This window comes from Idiotropiscis lumnitzeri, chromosome 7 (genome assembly GCF_059441095.1).
Source record: "Idiotropiscis lumnitzeri isolate Australia: NSW breed Sydney's pygmy pipehorse chromosome 7, RoL_Ilum_1.0, whole genome shotgun sequence".
Classification (NCBI taxonomy): domain Eukaryota; kingdom Metazoa; phylum Chordata; class Actinopteri; order Syngnathiformes; family Syngnathidae; genus Idiotropiscis; species Idiotropiscis lumnitzeri.
In genome coordinates, this window is record NC_142397.1 from 2,506,605 (window position 1) to 2,522,007 (window position 15,403).

At 42.6% G+C, this 15,403-nt stretch overlaps 1 protein-coding gene across 11 annotated transcripts in view; it reads left to right on the forward strand.

Annotated features, from left to right (window-relative positions):
- The first annotated feature begins 6,096 nt into the window (after nt 1-6,096).
- tenm4 (teneurin transmembrane protein 4) overlaps nt 6,097-15,403 on the forward strand; it is a 152,224-nt gene continuing 142,917 nt past the window's right edge. For 10 of the 11 annotated variants that reach the window (XM_088301569.1, XM_088301571.1, XM_088301572.1 and 7 more), the window contains exon 1: nt 6,999-7,403. The gene's annotated coding sequence lies outside the window, so the exon portion shown is untranslated. Of the gene's footprint in view, nt 6,172-6,998; nt 7,404-15,403 lie in introns of those variants that run through there. The other variant, XM_088301570.1, reaches the window with a different exon arrangement.

Below are 15,403 nucleotides of genomic sequence, written 5' to 3' on the forward strand. Positions count from 1 at the left end.
AACAGCAATTAAACATGAGCAGCATGTGCATCCATAAATGAAAAAGAATTTTCTGAAAAAAAAATATAGCAAATTGAGAGTAAGAAAGTAAAATAATTTATTTCAAGGAAAACAAGTTGCATTCGCCCCAAAAAAAAAAAAATATTTTCTCGGTATAGAAAGTTTTCTGAGGTAAAGTTTTAACGTGATTTTAAAGTCAAGGTTGAACGTCATGTTTTCAGAAATTAATTTCACAGTTTTTTGCTTGTTAATTATTCTTTCTTTTTTGGAAAAAAAAATCTCTTTTGTTCTTGTTCTGAAACAAACTTTATTCATTTAGGGATGTGAAATGTGTGTGATGACATTTCACAATCACATCCAAATTTTTATTTGTTGGAAGGTGTCATTTGTGTATTTATTTTATTTATTTATTTATTTATTTTTGCCGCGCTGATCCCCATCTGTCAGTGTGCGCTTTTTCGTCATCCCACGTCAACTTCTCTGTCTGAATTTCAACCGTTTTTGTTTTTTTCAATAAAATTACCCCTTAAAAATAGAAATGAGCAATTTAGCTCATGTCGTATATTTTTTGCTGATACGTCACACATAAAAAATTGTTTTTTTTTAAATTTGCGATACAAACATCACATTTGGAGAAAAGCACAATGCGCAACTTCATTAGCGTGTCCGTGCCGCCATTATTGTTCCCAGGAAGTTTACGCCCCCTCGCCCCCATTAGTGACCACGCTGGAAATGACTGCAGGCATGTGCGGGTTGCCACGTCTCCGAGACTTTTCCTCCATCCACGTCACATCACAGCCAAGCGTTCGGCCACCAGTTTTTTTTTCTTCTTTTTTTTTTTTTTTAACAGCCTCGCCGGCTGCACAGGGACGCCAAATTGGACCTCAGCGGGGTACTAAATGTGCCTTCAATCTCAACAATCCTTTTAATCTTTCATCAGTGCTCATGGACGCCACTCAGAAGCGTGATCCTTTTACAGCCTGGCGAGAATGTTGGAGATGGCGGCTTGGAAAATTAATGAGAACCCCCCCCCCCCCTAAAAAAAATTAAATAAAAAAAAAAAAATGCGAGCGCGCAATCTGAAGAAGGTATTTCGGGCACGTCGCGGCTGAAAATGCGTCTTAAAAATGCTTTTCTCCGGCTGAACGCCAATCACCAGGGCGACCAAAATGACAGGTCGCAGTGCTCTGGCGTCTTCTGTTTAGCATTCGGTGGGAATCAGAAGCTCATTCAAGCAGAAAGTTTTCTTGTTAGCAAGAGGCTATGTTTTTTAATGGCGCTTGACTGCCAATCTGTTCGAGGTCAAACCGAAGCCGACGTAAAAGCTTGCCGGAAAAATGGGAGCCCGATGGCGAGCTGTGCAACCTCGGTTAGATTTGATTTTACAAACGGCATCATCTTGATCAGGCAAAAAGAAAAACAGCATTTGATGATCGCTCAACGGAGGCTTTGCATTACAGCCAGTGATGCCTTCTTAAAAAAAAAAAAAAAAAAACATCACCAAAAGTTACTCGATAGAATTTTTTCTTAATTTTTCTTTCCAATAATTCAATGAATAAAATAAAAAAAATAGTTAAGCACATAAAGGTACATAAACAGATTGTTAAAACAGTGCCTTTTCACACGGCAACATTAAAACAGAACAGACCCGAGAGGAAAAAAGATATTTTTTGAACTGTAGAGCGCCCCTAGTGGCGAAAGAAAATAAGTGGGCAGCGTTCAAGTATAACAACTGTCGCATTTTGATTTTTATTCCTTCCAAATCTCGTTCTGCTTTTTTTGGAATTTGGCAGCTGTGACCTATCAAGGGCATTTCCTTTGAGTTGCACCCGGCACACCGGAAATTTGATGGCTGGAAGTGGATTAAACTTTACGCCAGCTGGAACCGAGTCTAAGTTTCTGCGCAGGTAGTGTGACGCGATTTTGGTGATTTCGATCGGCAGACGTGTGGTGGATGTCCTCGTGTTTGGTTTCCTTCGGTGTGCATCGAACCCTCTGAATCGTTGTCGAAGTTAATTCACTCAACTCATTATTTCTTGCATCATCTTTATTATACTGTATTTTTGTAAATCACCCCCTGCCTCCAGTAGAGCTACGGGGGGGCGGCCAGACACGAGCTCAATCAATTTCTTCTTCCGCCATGTCAAACGTTGTGTGCCTTTCACACATTTGAAGGGCGAAAAAAAAAACAAAACAAAGTTGGCTGCGTTCACACCCACAACGGCGCAAAACGTCAATTTTTTTAACTACGGCATGCTGCGCGGGTCTGCGGGAATAGAAAATCCCAGTCCAGCCCGCCGAGGCATAGATTTCGGTAGCACCTCACGCTTGGATTGTGAGCAAAAACACAAATCAAAAATCCATACGGTAGTCTTGTCAAATATGATGTGGAACCACCTCTATAAAATATGTAATTTGAAGGTATTTTCATTTTTGTGCATTTTGGATACATTTAGGATAAATTAATGACATTTAGTTGATGGTTATTGCTGTCAAATGTCAAAACTGGTTACGTTTAGTGGGAACGGAACGGGAAGGTTTAATACACAAAAAAGGTGATGCAGACGAGCTGATAAGAATTCTGAATCCAATTGACGGAAATTGCGTTTGGCAGTGACTCATGGAGGACGTCGACTCGAGGAAGTTAACGCGGCTTAAAGTTTGACATCACCTCACTTTGCAATCAAAACATCACCCAACCGCAATCGACCTGATTTGAATTACAGACTTTTGGAGAAAAAAAAATAAAAATAATAAGATGTAGATAAAATAGCAGACGTCGCTCGTGTCACCAAGCAGAAGCCGTGCTGGCGCTTTAATGATTAAGTCACATTTCAAAATAAGAAGCGGCAGAAGAAGAAGGGCAAAACCATAAAAAAAAAGAGGAAAAAAAAGGCGGGGAGGCGGAATTGAGCAAAGCCAAGCGAAGCCCAATTAGGAGTTTTATGGGGCGAATAATTGGAGTCGCAGCACTGAGCCTTGTCTCAAACGCAAACACTTTTTTTTTTTTCTTCTCCTGCTTACGACAAGAACAAAAGAACACGCACAAGTTCACGGCAACCGAGTAAATTATTAAAGGGAAACATCAAAACGCAAGAACGCTCGCAGAGCACGAGACGTCGACAGACTCAGCACACCTGCAAATAAAATCAATAGCATTTACCGTCTTAATTGTTTCACGTCTCCATCTAAGGGAAGATTAATATGATTGCAGATATTTTTGTCGTTTTTAAACTAGCCTGGAAAAAAAAATCACATTCCGATTTAAATTTCTGGATTTTTTCTTTTTTAGCTTTATTTTCTTATTTTGGTGGCATGGGGAGGACATAAAATGACAAGAAACACCGAAAACGACTTGTGGGTCCAATTTGGCTCAATTTTGCTCTCATTCGATCCGAATTGACACAAAATTATTTTGTTTGCATAAAAGAAATATTTGGTGGATGGTGACGTCAAAATGTGAGGAAAAAAACTCTTTCATCATCTTTGAGCTTTTTTTGCCCTCCAATATTATTTAGACCCTTTCGAAATAAATTGAAGTCGTATTGAATAGAATGTTAAAAGTACGATTATTGTTACATATGAAATAAAATATAAGAAATAAACTACCAATAAATAAACTAAAAAATCATTTAAAATAATTTTGTTTATCATTTACAAAAAGGGGTTACATGATAATATATTTACAATTAATAACATTTAATTTAGCATGAAAATATAATAACATGTATAATATTCAAGTAAATACATTTAAGTCATAAAATTTAAATGTAATGCAAGGATAAATAAAATTTGAAAATAAAATTCTACTTTTTAGTTCACACCCAAAATGTTTAATGTCAATATTGACACATAACTTATTTTTCCTGGATTTTTATTTAGTTTATTTTTTTGTTGCCGTGTTGTGTTGTGATGTTGGCATCGTCTCACAAAACATTTCACGCAATTGTGCTCTGTATGCCCTATTCAGTACTGAATTCCATTGCACTGTCTTCTTTATTTATCTAATTTATATATTGTCTGTATTATTGTTGTATTGCACTGGAGAGGGGAGCCCTCTAATCTCGTTGCACACTTGAGTACAATGACAATAAAGGGATTTCTATTCTATTCTATTCTATTCTATTCTATTCTATTTTGCAGAAAAGAGCAACATGAGACTTGTTATGCAAATAAGGAAAAAAAATGTCCTTTTTGTTTTATTTACAATTACATGTGTAAACAATAAATTAACTATGATTGTTAGAGAAAAAAAACAAAATTGTCCAGCCGGCATATTACCGGATGACTAAAGAAACAATAAATATAACTTGACAAAATAAGATCATCACACTACATTAAATATCTTAAAATTAAAGTACAAACACATTTCGACCGTCACCATTAAGAACATCTGCAAAAAAATAAATAAATAAAAAGTCCAACAATCCAAGCGGTCGATGAATGCAAAAAAAGTGTGCGCCTCGGCGTCTCGCCACCTAGCATGCCGCTAATGCTGCTCGCTAAGTGAAGTTGGACGAGTATCTTGACGCCACACAGCGCTGGAATGATGATGGCTTTCCTTCATTTCATTTTCCTCAGATGGGACACTTTCATTTCCTCGCTTATGCTTATTGTCGCCCATTTTCTTCCTTTGTCGAGATTTTTCATTCCATGTCAGCGTTTGACTTCAAGACGCGGCTGATCTTTGCGGACATTTCTGAAGGTCAGAACTATCTGTCAGAAATGGGCTCCAAGGGTCAAGCGTCCATACAATCCCGAGGCTAATGTAGAATCATCATGACACCTTTGCATTGTTCTGTTGGACCGCAGCTGCTGACTCCGCCTCCATCTTCTCCACCTCCCCAATTGAGACCAATCCTGCAAAATTAGCCTGAATCTTGTCAGGACGTCACGCAAAAAGTCAACATTCCCACACGGACGCGGGGTCTAATCCCCCCCCCTGCCACCTACAAACTCACCCCTGCAACCCCCCCAGACACCCCTAGAACCCCGCCCCCTCTCCCCCACACGTCTCCAGTTTTCCATGTGAAAGCATCCCTCACCCGGATTAACCGCTTGGCACACAATGTGGCAAAAGCGAGGACCAACGCCCATCCCCCCCCCGCCAATACCTCAAATCCCGCAATTTGCCCTCTGGCCTGAGGGTGACCAAACACGCTTCCAGGGCCAGGAAGTCTTGACTGGCAGGTCGAATCGGGAACGGGCGACGAGTGCGAGTGGGGAGCGGATTTAGAAACGGGACAAAAGACGAGAGCGGCGCAGATGGTGGTTTTGCTTCGCCTTCCGAACCGCACATGTCAGAGGTCGCAATTGATTGCTCCAAATCGGCTTTCGGGCTTCAAGTCAAACTGAGAGCGCGACGTAGCATTCGCTACGCCTGACGGATGCCTTCTATTTCTAGAAAACAGAAATTGGTGCCAAAACATTTGGGGGCCCGATTTTGGTGTCTGAAGTGGGATCCGGGGATCAAACGTCACGGATTTGGGTGCAATGCAACCGGAAACAAGAGTTTTACTCTTGGTGTTTCAAAATTCATAGTGTTAAGACAGAAATTTTGACTTTCGGTGTGAAAAGTGGGATCCAAGAACTGACCATTCAGAAGTCTTTGGGAGTCTGAAGTTGTTCATATGGAGACAAAAAAACGGACAATTGGTGTTCCAAAGATTCTTGTATGAAACCGAAAATATTGCCAAAATGATTGGTGTCAGAAGTGGGCTGCAAGGAGTGACGTGTGGGATCCGATGACCACTCGGAGTTGGGCATTGAGCACCTTGACGATGTTGAAGGTCAATCGGAATGACTGTCAAACAATTTGGTGGCAGAAGTGGGATCCGAAAAAGACGATCCAAAATGTCTCTGCAAGTTTTTGGCTGTGTGTCTGCAGACGTAAAAAAATATTCGAGTTGTTTCCCACTTCTGACAAGAAGTTAACGACATTTAAAGAAAAAAATGACAAACAAGTTACTGTTGATTTTTTTTTTTAACGAACGTGTGTTTTGTCCCCCACCACTAGATGGCAGCATCTCACCTCACAACATGCAACCGCCATCAATTCACATGGACTTCCTTGCAGTGGAAGGACCGGATCCGTTGGTGGCGCTAATGCAGCCTGAGACTGTTTTGGCAAGCGCCAACAGACACCAGAGAAGAAGAAGGACGATGCATTAGGTACGCTTTATGTTTTTTTTAAACAATCATCCTATAAAATTGAAGTTGCTTGTTGACTTTTAAAACTGCTCTTATAAAAAAACATTACGTCGTGCACGCAATAATTGTGACGTCTCTCAACTTCTTATTTCATCTTATGTTTTGTGTTTTTTTTTATTGTTGTATAGTTTTATTTAAAAGCACTGCTTATAACTAAATTAATTTACCTTGAAATATTTTCTGACGCACGTTGAGTGGCCGTGTAAATGCTCTTTCACTTTCGCTTTACTACCTTTTAAGGCACACAAAGCACTGCCCACTTTGAGTTTGTATTCACCTTATAATGATGTAGCATCGGGGGGGCGGAGAGAGAGAGAGAGAGAGAGAGAGTGTGAGAGAGAGAAAGAGAGAGAGAGAGAGAGAAACTGAGAGAGAGAGAGAGAGAGAGAGAGAGAGAAACTGAGAAAGAAACTGAGAGAGAAACTGAGAGAGAGAGAGAGAGAGAAACTGAGAGAGAAACTGAGAGAGAAAGAGAAACTGAGAGAGAGAGAGAGAGAGAGAAACTGAGAGAGAGAAGCTGAGAGAGAGACAGAAACTAAGAGAGAGAGAGAGAGAGAAACTGAGAGAGAGAGAGAAACTGAGAGAGAAAGAGAGAGAGAGAGAATCTGAGAGAGAGAAACTGAGAGAGAGAGAGAGAGAGAGAGAGAGAGAGAGAAACTGAGAGAGAGAGAAACTGAGCGAGAGAGAGAGTAGCCACTTGCAGGGACGGGAGCCTCCTCGCACCGAAGGGGGCGTCCACGCGCACATTGTGCCTCGCGTGTGCTCAGTGAGTGGGAGCAGGCAGAAGCAGAAGCAGCTTGTCACTCCCTTGCATGCACATCGCCTGGCTGCCTTGGCGCCGTGACACCTCGTTTTCCTGCTCCCCCCCCACCCCAGTCCCTCCCCTCCTCAGGAACAATCACACGCATTCCAACAACGTGGACGTGTTGATGTGCGTGTGCATGAGCAGCGCCAACCCCCCCCTTTTTTTCTTTATTTTCCTTTTTGAAATTATTTGGAGCAGCGCACTCGGAAGGAAGGAAGAAAGGAGAACAGGACGATTTTTCTTCTCTCTCTCTTTTTTCCCCCCGCTTTTCATGCAGCATCGTGCACTGTGGAAATAACGCGCATCCACGAGTTGGGGGGGGGGGGTGGCGGGGCCAATCAAGTGAAGTGCGGACCCGGACGGGACCTGCTGCATTGTCTCCACAATGGTAAGCTGCAGAAATGCTCATTGGAATATACATCGCGCTCGCAGATGTGGCTCTCCTCTCGTCTCGTCTCTCCTCGTCTCCCCCCCCCTCCCTCCCCTCCGAACCGCACCTTCGGTCCGGGCTGTGCACAGCTCGCTCGCTGCTCTACCTGCATGCGTGCTGCGTGTTTGCATGCATACGTGACCAAATGGGGGCTTGTCAATAAATTGGAGGCAGGAGGCTGTAGGATGTCCCTAACATGTGCACATTTGGTTGCGAGTAAGATGACGATGACGACGACAATGATGAGGATGTTTTCAATTTTTAATGGCACTTGGAGAGAAAATATTGTATGGCATGCATATGGGGAAAAAAAAAACCCCAACTTTCTGCCAATTGGACTTGTGTGGTGGTGCTGTTTTCAATGGAAAGAAGAATTATTATTTTTTAAGTCTATTTTACATTATGTAGATTATTACAAATCTACATATTTATGTACGTTTGAAAAATGTTCAAATTGAAAATGCGCACACACATTCACGCCCATATATATATATATATATATATGTATATGTGTATTTATATGTGTGTATTTATATATATGTGTATATATGCACACAATTTCTTTTGTTAAATATTTATTTAAATATATTTAAATCCCCCTCAAAACACATCAGTCATTTTTCATTTTAAAAAAATGTTGTATTCCCCCCCACCAAATTCTCAAAAGACATCGCAATGTAATTATGAAGCAAGCAGTTGCTAGTTGTCGTGCTGTAGTGTGGCTTCATTTTGAGGAGTTCCCCAACAGTGTGTGAGAGTAGAGGAGGAGTAAAAGGAGTGAGTGAGTGAGTCGGACCCCCGGGAGCCATTGTTGGGGGGGGGGGGCTGCTGCATTACGAGTAGCTCAGACGTCTGATTGGCTGCTTCTAAACGACTTGCGTCCACTCGCCATTAATGATTGTGTTTTATTCTGTGTGTGTGCTTTGAGCTATGTTGAGTCGTCATCGGATGTTGAATTGCGGACGTTTTCCGTTTGTGGCTGGCATGAAAAAAGGTCGCGTGGAGCGTTACGAGGGGAAGTTTCTCAAGAGGAGCCCCAATCAAAGCGGTTGTCGTGGCCGGCTTTTGCTAACTTGCAGAGATTCCTTGCTTTGGGGGCGGAGCATGTTGCACCTTCCACTTACGTTGAAATCGGAATAATTAGTCGAATGGTTCATCGAACCAACCAGAATTCTACGTGCATTTTCATTGGCCTTCAAAACAAGGTGATGTGGATTAAAGGGCAAGTGCGTGTTTTGAAGCCCGTGAAACAGTCCCAAAAAATGACCTCAAAATTTTTGGTCAGGATTTGGATTGTCTGGCTTATTAGTTCAAACCAGAAATTTACCACAAACGATTTATTAATTATATCACAACAGTAGCAATGAAAATGAGTGGTTTAAATATTTGATGAAAAAAACAAAAAACATACACATGTGGCAAAGACTCAACTTCCGTGAACAACCCAGGCTAATCTTAGCTCCTCCCCAAATCATAAACATCTCATTTGCAATGAAGACGTCGCTCTTGAACATACTTCCTTGACACCGATTCCTACTTCTCCATTCGCTTGTGGCATCATTGCTTTCTTTGTTTGACAATTTTAGTAGCGACGTTGTAATTAAGATGGAATTACATTCAAGATGCTTCTGTATTCAAATTATTTCACATTTTCTGCTCAAAACAACAATTTTTGTATTTAAAATTCCCGAGTTACGTCTTCGCCTTGTCGTGGATCTCCAAGCTGTTGCTCCTCCTCGTTGTCAGAACTCCTGAGAAATTGTGATGACGCGTGTTTCCGCACCGGACCTCGTCGCATCCCCGTAATCGCCCCGTAAGCGTTTCGGCGTAACAGACGAAACCGGGAAACGTCTCCTCTCGCTCCCTCCGGAGACGGCTGGAAGGGAATATACATAAACTGTAGCGCCTTTCAAATAATAATGACGGTGATTGTTCTGAGCAGCGTGGATGCCAGGATGCAATTTTCCCGATTGTGCACGTGACAAAAGGAAACGTCCCTCGGCCTCATCGGCCACATTATTAGGTACACCTGCACGATCTGGTAGATTAATCAAATGGTCCAATCTGATCACCATATTATCATTATTTATTTAAATCGATTCGGCGGCAGCAACGTATTGCGACAATTCAGCGTTCTACCACTAGATGGCAGAAGGTGCAATTATTTATCCATAACGACGACCAAGTCGGCCCAGATTTTAGCCTGAGTGAGGAAATACAGAGACAAGGTCATCATCATTTCAAGATCTATATGTTTTATGACATCTGCGTTTGGTGGTGAGATTTGCCTTGAGGTTTTTGGAATTTGCCCGAAAATAGCGGCGGCTTCAGGAAATGGACAATTTAAAGTTCAATTTCATTCGTGGGCCTTTGTGTGTCCTTTAATGATCGGCATGTCCACCTAATTTGTCGTCAATTGATAAATTGAAAAAAAAAACCCGTCAATAATATTAACAATATTTAAAAAAAAATGGATGGCTGGATGGATGTAACGCATTTGTTATGTTCTTTTTTTTTTTTTTTTTTACATATTCTTTAAGCCCAACTGAACCCATAACACTGATCTCTGCGTGTAGTCATTTTCTTTTTCACTGATGTCAGTAATTCCAAAGTGTCTAAGAAATCAATAATTCTTGTATAACTGCTTTTTCAGCAAGCGCAACCCGAGTGTTTTTTTTTTTTTTTTTTTTTTCGCCGGGGGTCTTTACGTTTAGTCGAGGCTGCTCTCTGATGCATCACGCCCGCACAAACTCCATCAAAATGTAACACATGACGGTGTGGCATGTACAATATATTACGACACACCCACATGCTTTCATCCCCGAACGGGCCGAGCCGCATGGTGACCTGCTCTTCAACCTTTTTCCTCTCGGCTCTCTCTCAAAGGAGCTGAAAGACATTTAGCTTGTCTGACCTTGCCGCGTCTTCATTCTCACGCTGTGGCGACGGCTTCATCCGTTTAGATGTGACACATGGAGGCTACTCCGATTCCTCATTACCGCCTCGGCCCAGGAGTGTTTTGTCTGCTAAACACGAACGGTCCTGTTTTCTCTCAACTTGATTGCAACTCCCGATGACCTGTTCCGATAAATGCAATCTTACCAACGACTCTTAGCTAGCTGAACAACTTGCTTTAACGAGTGACCCATTTCCTCCGGTTACCACGAACAGCTAAAATCGCAAATCGGACACTTCCTCTCAGAAGGATGCTCAAGATCCCGATGGGAAGCTCATCGTGACTAATCGTTAATCAAAGTCCCATTAATCTGTGCACGAGCCGCCGTTCAAACGTTATTTCCCACCGTATCGATCTGTCAACTGGCGAAATCCAGAGACGGACACTTCCCAACAGTCGGTACCGTTGGAACGTCCGCTCCGAAAAACATTGCGGTATAACTGAATTAGAACTCACTGACCACCCAATGACCGTCAAAATCTTGACGTTGTCGCGTTCCAACATCGTATAAGGACATGGGCGGTACCGTTGGATGGATCAGCCCTGAATATGTGTTACCGTAGCTTTAAAAATGTTTCCCCTAACTTTAACCTTAGAAAAGGGGTCTTCAATCCTGTTCCTAGAGTCTGCCCATTTGTCACAGGACAGCGGACTTAACGGAACAGGATTGAAGAACACAAATGAGACGGTTGAAAATCTCAGCCTGAAAAATTGTCGTCAGCCAACGTGCTTTGTTTACTTGCGGACCAGAATCTTCTCGATGTTCCATGCAGCGAGAAAAAAAAAAAAAAATCACCCCGAGGATCGAGTGAATTATCACCTGATATAAAATGGCGCGCATCATTGAATTGGTTTTGCTGGCCGTTCTAAAATACGACACGGCATCTCGTGAGGCGGGTGTGAGTCGTCGACAAGCAAGCAGGTGCAAAAATATGAGGCCCACGTCGCTGCCGGCTCCGATTACTTCCTTAAGTCACCGTCGTCGTTGTTTGGATTGGGGAGCCAGGTGTGAGGCTGGCCCGCCTGGACACGCCTCCTGCACCCGCACAAAGACTTCTTCCGCTCAATTGTTTGATAGGAGGGGCTGAGGGGGGGTCGGGGGGGGGTCCTCCAGACTGCCTGATCAAACAAAGTGGATCTTGTGGCGTCTCCACATTCATTAACGGCAACTCGGAGGAGTCGGAAAACGCTACGGGAGCTGCCTTGGTTCGGATTTTATGGGCTGTGTTTTTATGCGGACATTTTAAGTACCGTTGTTTAAATCTCAACATGACATCATTGGACATGTTGAGTGATGCTTTGAAAAAGGACGCTCACAGGATACAAGCGAATTACCGTAATTTACGGAATATAAGGGCCACCTTTATATAAGCCGCAGGAGCGCTAAAAAATAAATAAATAAATAAAATAAAACAGAACAGACCCAAAAGGAAAAAAAAAAAAATCATGATTTATTTAGTGTATTTTTTGAATGATACAGCGCCCCTAGTGGCGGAAAAAAATCAACAGAAAAGCCACACCGTTGTATTAGCCGCACGGTTCAAAATCTGAGAAAAAAGTAGCAGCTTATAGTCCGGAAAATACGGTGAATAGAATGAAAAGTTTTGTTTTCACTCGCAAAAGAATTTCCGACTTGCTTGGAACTATCGAAGTCCGAGCTGCTGAAAGTGTTCCTGTGGATAATAAATGAATATGTAAGATAATATTTTCATTCTGGAAAAGAAACGAGACTTGCGATGATACATCACAATCAAATCGTAGCTTTGGCCCAAAGCTGAAGAACTAATCGCTTGATTATGTTTGTTTTGTTAGCGCGCGGTCGCCATCTGTCTTTAAAAAAAAAAAAATGACAGTCATTAATTCCAAACTACTTGGCTCACCCCCAGGCTACGACTCCCGAACCCAAGTTTGAGAACCCGAGTACCAAACAACTCTCAGCTCCTGCCGCTCGCAGCTTCTTCTCAAATCTCGCCTGTCGCCTCAAACGTGCCCCGATGTTCCTTAAAACGCAGCGTGGTAAATTACCTGAACTGCCTTTTATTTTCACGACAGCGCCGCAGCCTCGTGTTGAACTGCGGGAAGGAAAAAAAAAAAAAATGACAGTAATTACAGAAAAAAATTTGAAAAAAAAAAAAAAAAGGCTCAGTCGTGTTTGAAGGTCAGCATTTCGCCGACACTCGTCACGTTCTTTGGTGGGCGGGGCATCACGCCAACAACATGCTCGCATTTTGTTTGGCTCTCCCATTAGAACGCCCCCCCCCCCCAGTGGCGTTTCATCATGACCACCGCCATCTTATGCAAGACGCTGAAATGTGGCCTAATCCTCAGGTAATTAAGCCCCAGCGGTTCACGCGTCGCCGTCCTCGCGACCGACCGGAGCTCTCCTTTTTTAGCGCCTTTGCTTTTTTAATGAAGCCATCTCGCTGTTTCGTTTTTTTTTTGTTTTTTTTTCTGCCTTCAGCCGCAGAACTTTGCATTTTCACCCCGCTGTGATCAATATGCGCGCGCTGTGGGAGGTGTTGGAGCGGTTCGGAGACGGAGAACCGGAGAACGGAGGTCAAGAGTGTGATGGTTTGCATCTCTTGGATGGAGATATCATGTCTTGAAAATGGAAATATAAAGAAAAAAAGTGAATATTTAGAGGGCCTGGATTATTGAGAGAAACTCATTTGTATTAATTGGTTAATTAGTGTCTCGGATGTCTTTTCTAATTAAAAACAGAGCAATAATTCCTCTGCATCCATGCGACAATTCACGTCATGTTGCAGCGTCCAAAAATAACAAATTCTGGATTGGAGTAGCTATTTGAAAAAAAAGAGTGCAGCAGCACATGTAGACTGACAATCTAATCGTTTTGCATCCTTTGTGCTCTGGTCTTTTTTTTTTGTGTTCTATCGTTCTGCATACCTGTTCAGTGGCGACGGCATGCTTTCAATTTGTTTTCTAGTAAATACAGAGCAGCAGTTGAATTGTGTAATTAATATGTCTGTAAAGACATATATATATATGGCGCTTCTACAATCGTCTGATTTTTTTTATTTATTTTTTTATCTTTGCCACATGAATTTAGGACTTGCTTGAAAACGTGAAGGTTTAAGACTTGACACTCTCTCCTGATCTGCACATCTGTGCCTTCGCTGATCATTTGATGGAAGACGGCCTATCAGCAACGGTGTTGTTGCCGTCGCCTTCGCCGCTCGACTCGGCCTGAGCTATACATTTTTTTTCGCCGGCGTCGGGCGGCAAAGCGGTGGAGTGGCGTCTCCCGGCGGAACTGACCTTCAGCTGTTGCGCCATCCATATTCATGAGGCCCCGCTAGCTGGCCCGCTAGCGCTCTCGTGCTCCAGTCACAGACACAGTGGGGCATTTTTCCTCTGAGATGACATTTTAGCGACTGGCCTTATTTATCAAAAACGTATAGAATGTGCTGACCTGTTGGTTTATGCGGCGGCGTGACCCAGACGACCACGCCTGTCTGTTTGCCTCGTGTTGTCGCCTTTAAACGCATCGGCGTTATTGATTTCAAGCCGTGTGGGTGACATAAGCGATGCGGACAAAAAGTCATTTATCATTCTGTAATAGGGATTCAGGAGGAGCGTAAAAGAAAAAAAAAAAGATTTGGATTGGATTTGTGGACAGATGATTAGAGAACTTATTTTCACTAGCTGTCGTCTGCTGCGCTGTTTCCGTCATTTTCACTTTTTTTTAAAAGGGATCTCCCATCCTTGCAATTTGTCATCAACGAGGCGGCGGTGAAGTGAGATTTTCGGACAAATTTACATCTGTGACAGGTGATATCACGATCACTCTTCTTTTTAATAAATGATGTTATTGGACTTTTGCCAAACACAAAGACATCATTTTTCTTTGTCTTCCTTCCCCCAAAACAATTTGAAATGAAAAGCCGAAAAAACGTTGCCCGGTGGAACAGGCTGATCTTAATCCAAAATGTTAAAAAAAAAAAGAAGAAATAAAAATAAAATAAATAAATTAATATATATATATATATATATATATGAACTGTGTCAAAAGACGTTAACCACTAATTCCAATATTTTTATTCTCATGTCGAATCTCGTTGCAATATTTCCCAAAGGCTCTTCGCCGATCTCCCTCCGCCGCCTAATGATTTTGACCGCCGGCCAGTCCAGTTGCGTGTAGCTTTAGCGGAATCCTCTTGAGTGATTTCATGTCTCCGGCAGGATTAACCTTTTGATAGGAAGATTATGTCGCTTGGTCTCGTCGTTGCGTCTGATCGTCTTCCTCTCTGTACAGTGCCGCCGCATGTTTGGGGAGCGCATCCTTGTGATGTGATCGTATTGACGATGAAAAAGAGGCTAATGTGCAAGCTAGATGATTCCAGAACTTGCAAATATGCTCGTGCTAATAAGTCGCGAGAGGCGTCGTGTCCTGCGTCCGTTTTCAAATGATAATCACAACACTTTAAACACAAACTTAAGTGTCTTGCAAAAAAGCGCGTCCTTTTATTAGCCGCTAGCAAGCTAACCGCTAGCTTGAAACGCTTCGACGACATACAGCAAGACGAGTTTGTCCGTTTTAAAGCTCGATGGATTGCGTCGACCAAAAGCAACATACCTTTGCAGTCGCCGCACGAAGATGCTTGAGTTGAACGCACAAAGCGAGTCAAAGAGTCCATGAGGTTTGAACGATTTATCGATTTGGGACGGAAATCGCGATTTCAGAGAAAGCGATTTCAAGAAGATTTTTTATTTATTTTTTTAAAGAATCTTTTGCCCCAAGCTCTTGACAGCATCAAGTTCTTCTTAAATGTTGGCACAAAGTTCCCCGATGGAGTCGAGGTGTTTTTCTGGCGCTAGCACGCGTACTTGTGATGGCGTCTGCCATTGTTTCAGCCGTAATCAATTTCCGAGAAGTGCGAAGAAAAGGGGCTATTCTCCGCTCCTCCGAACAAAATGTCAACCGTCCATCGGCACGTAATAGGCAACGTCCACGCGGCCGCGTGCGATTCATCAGCGGCGC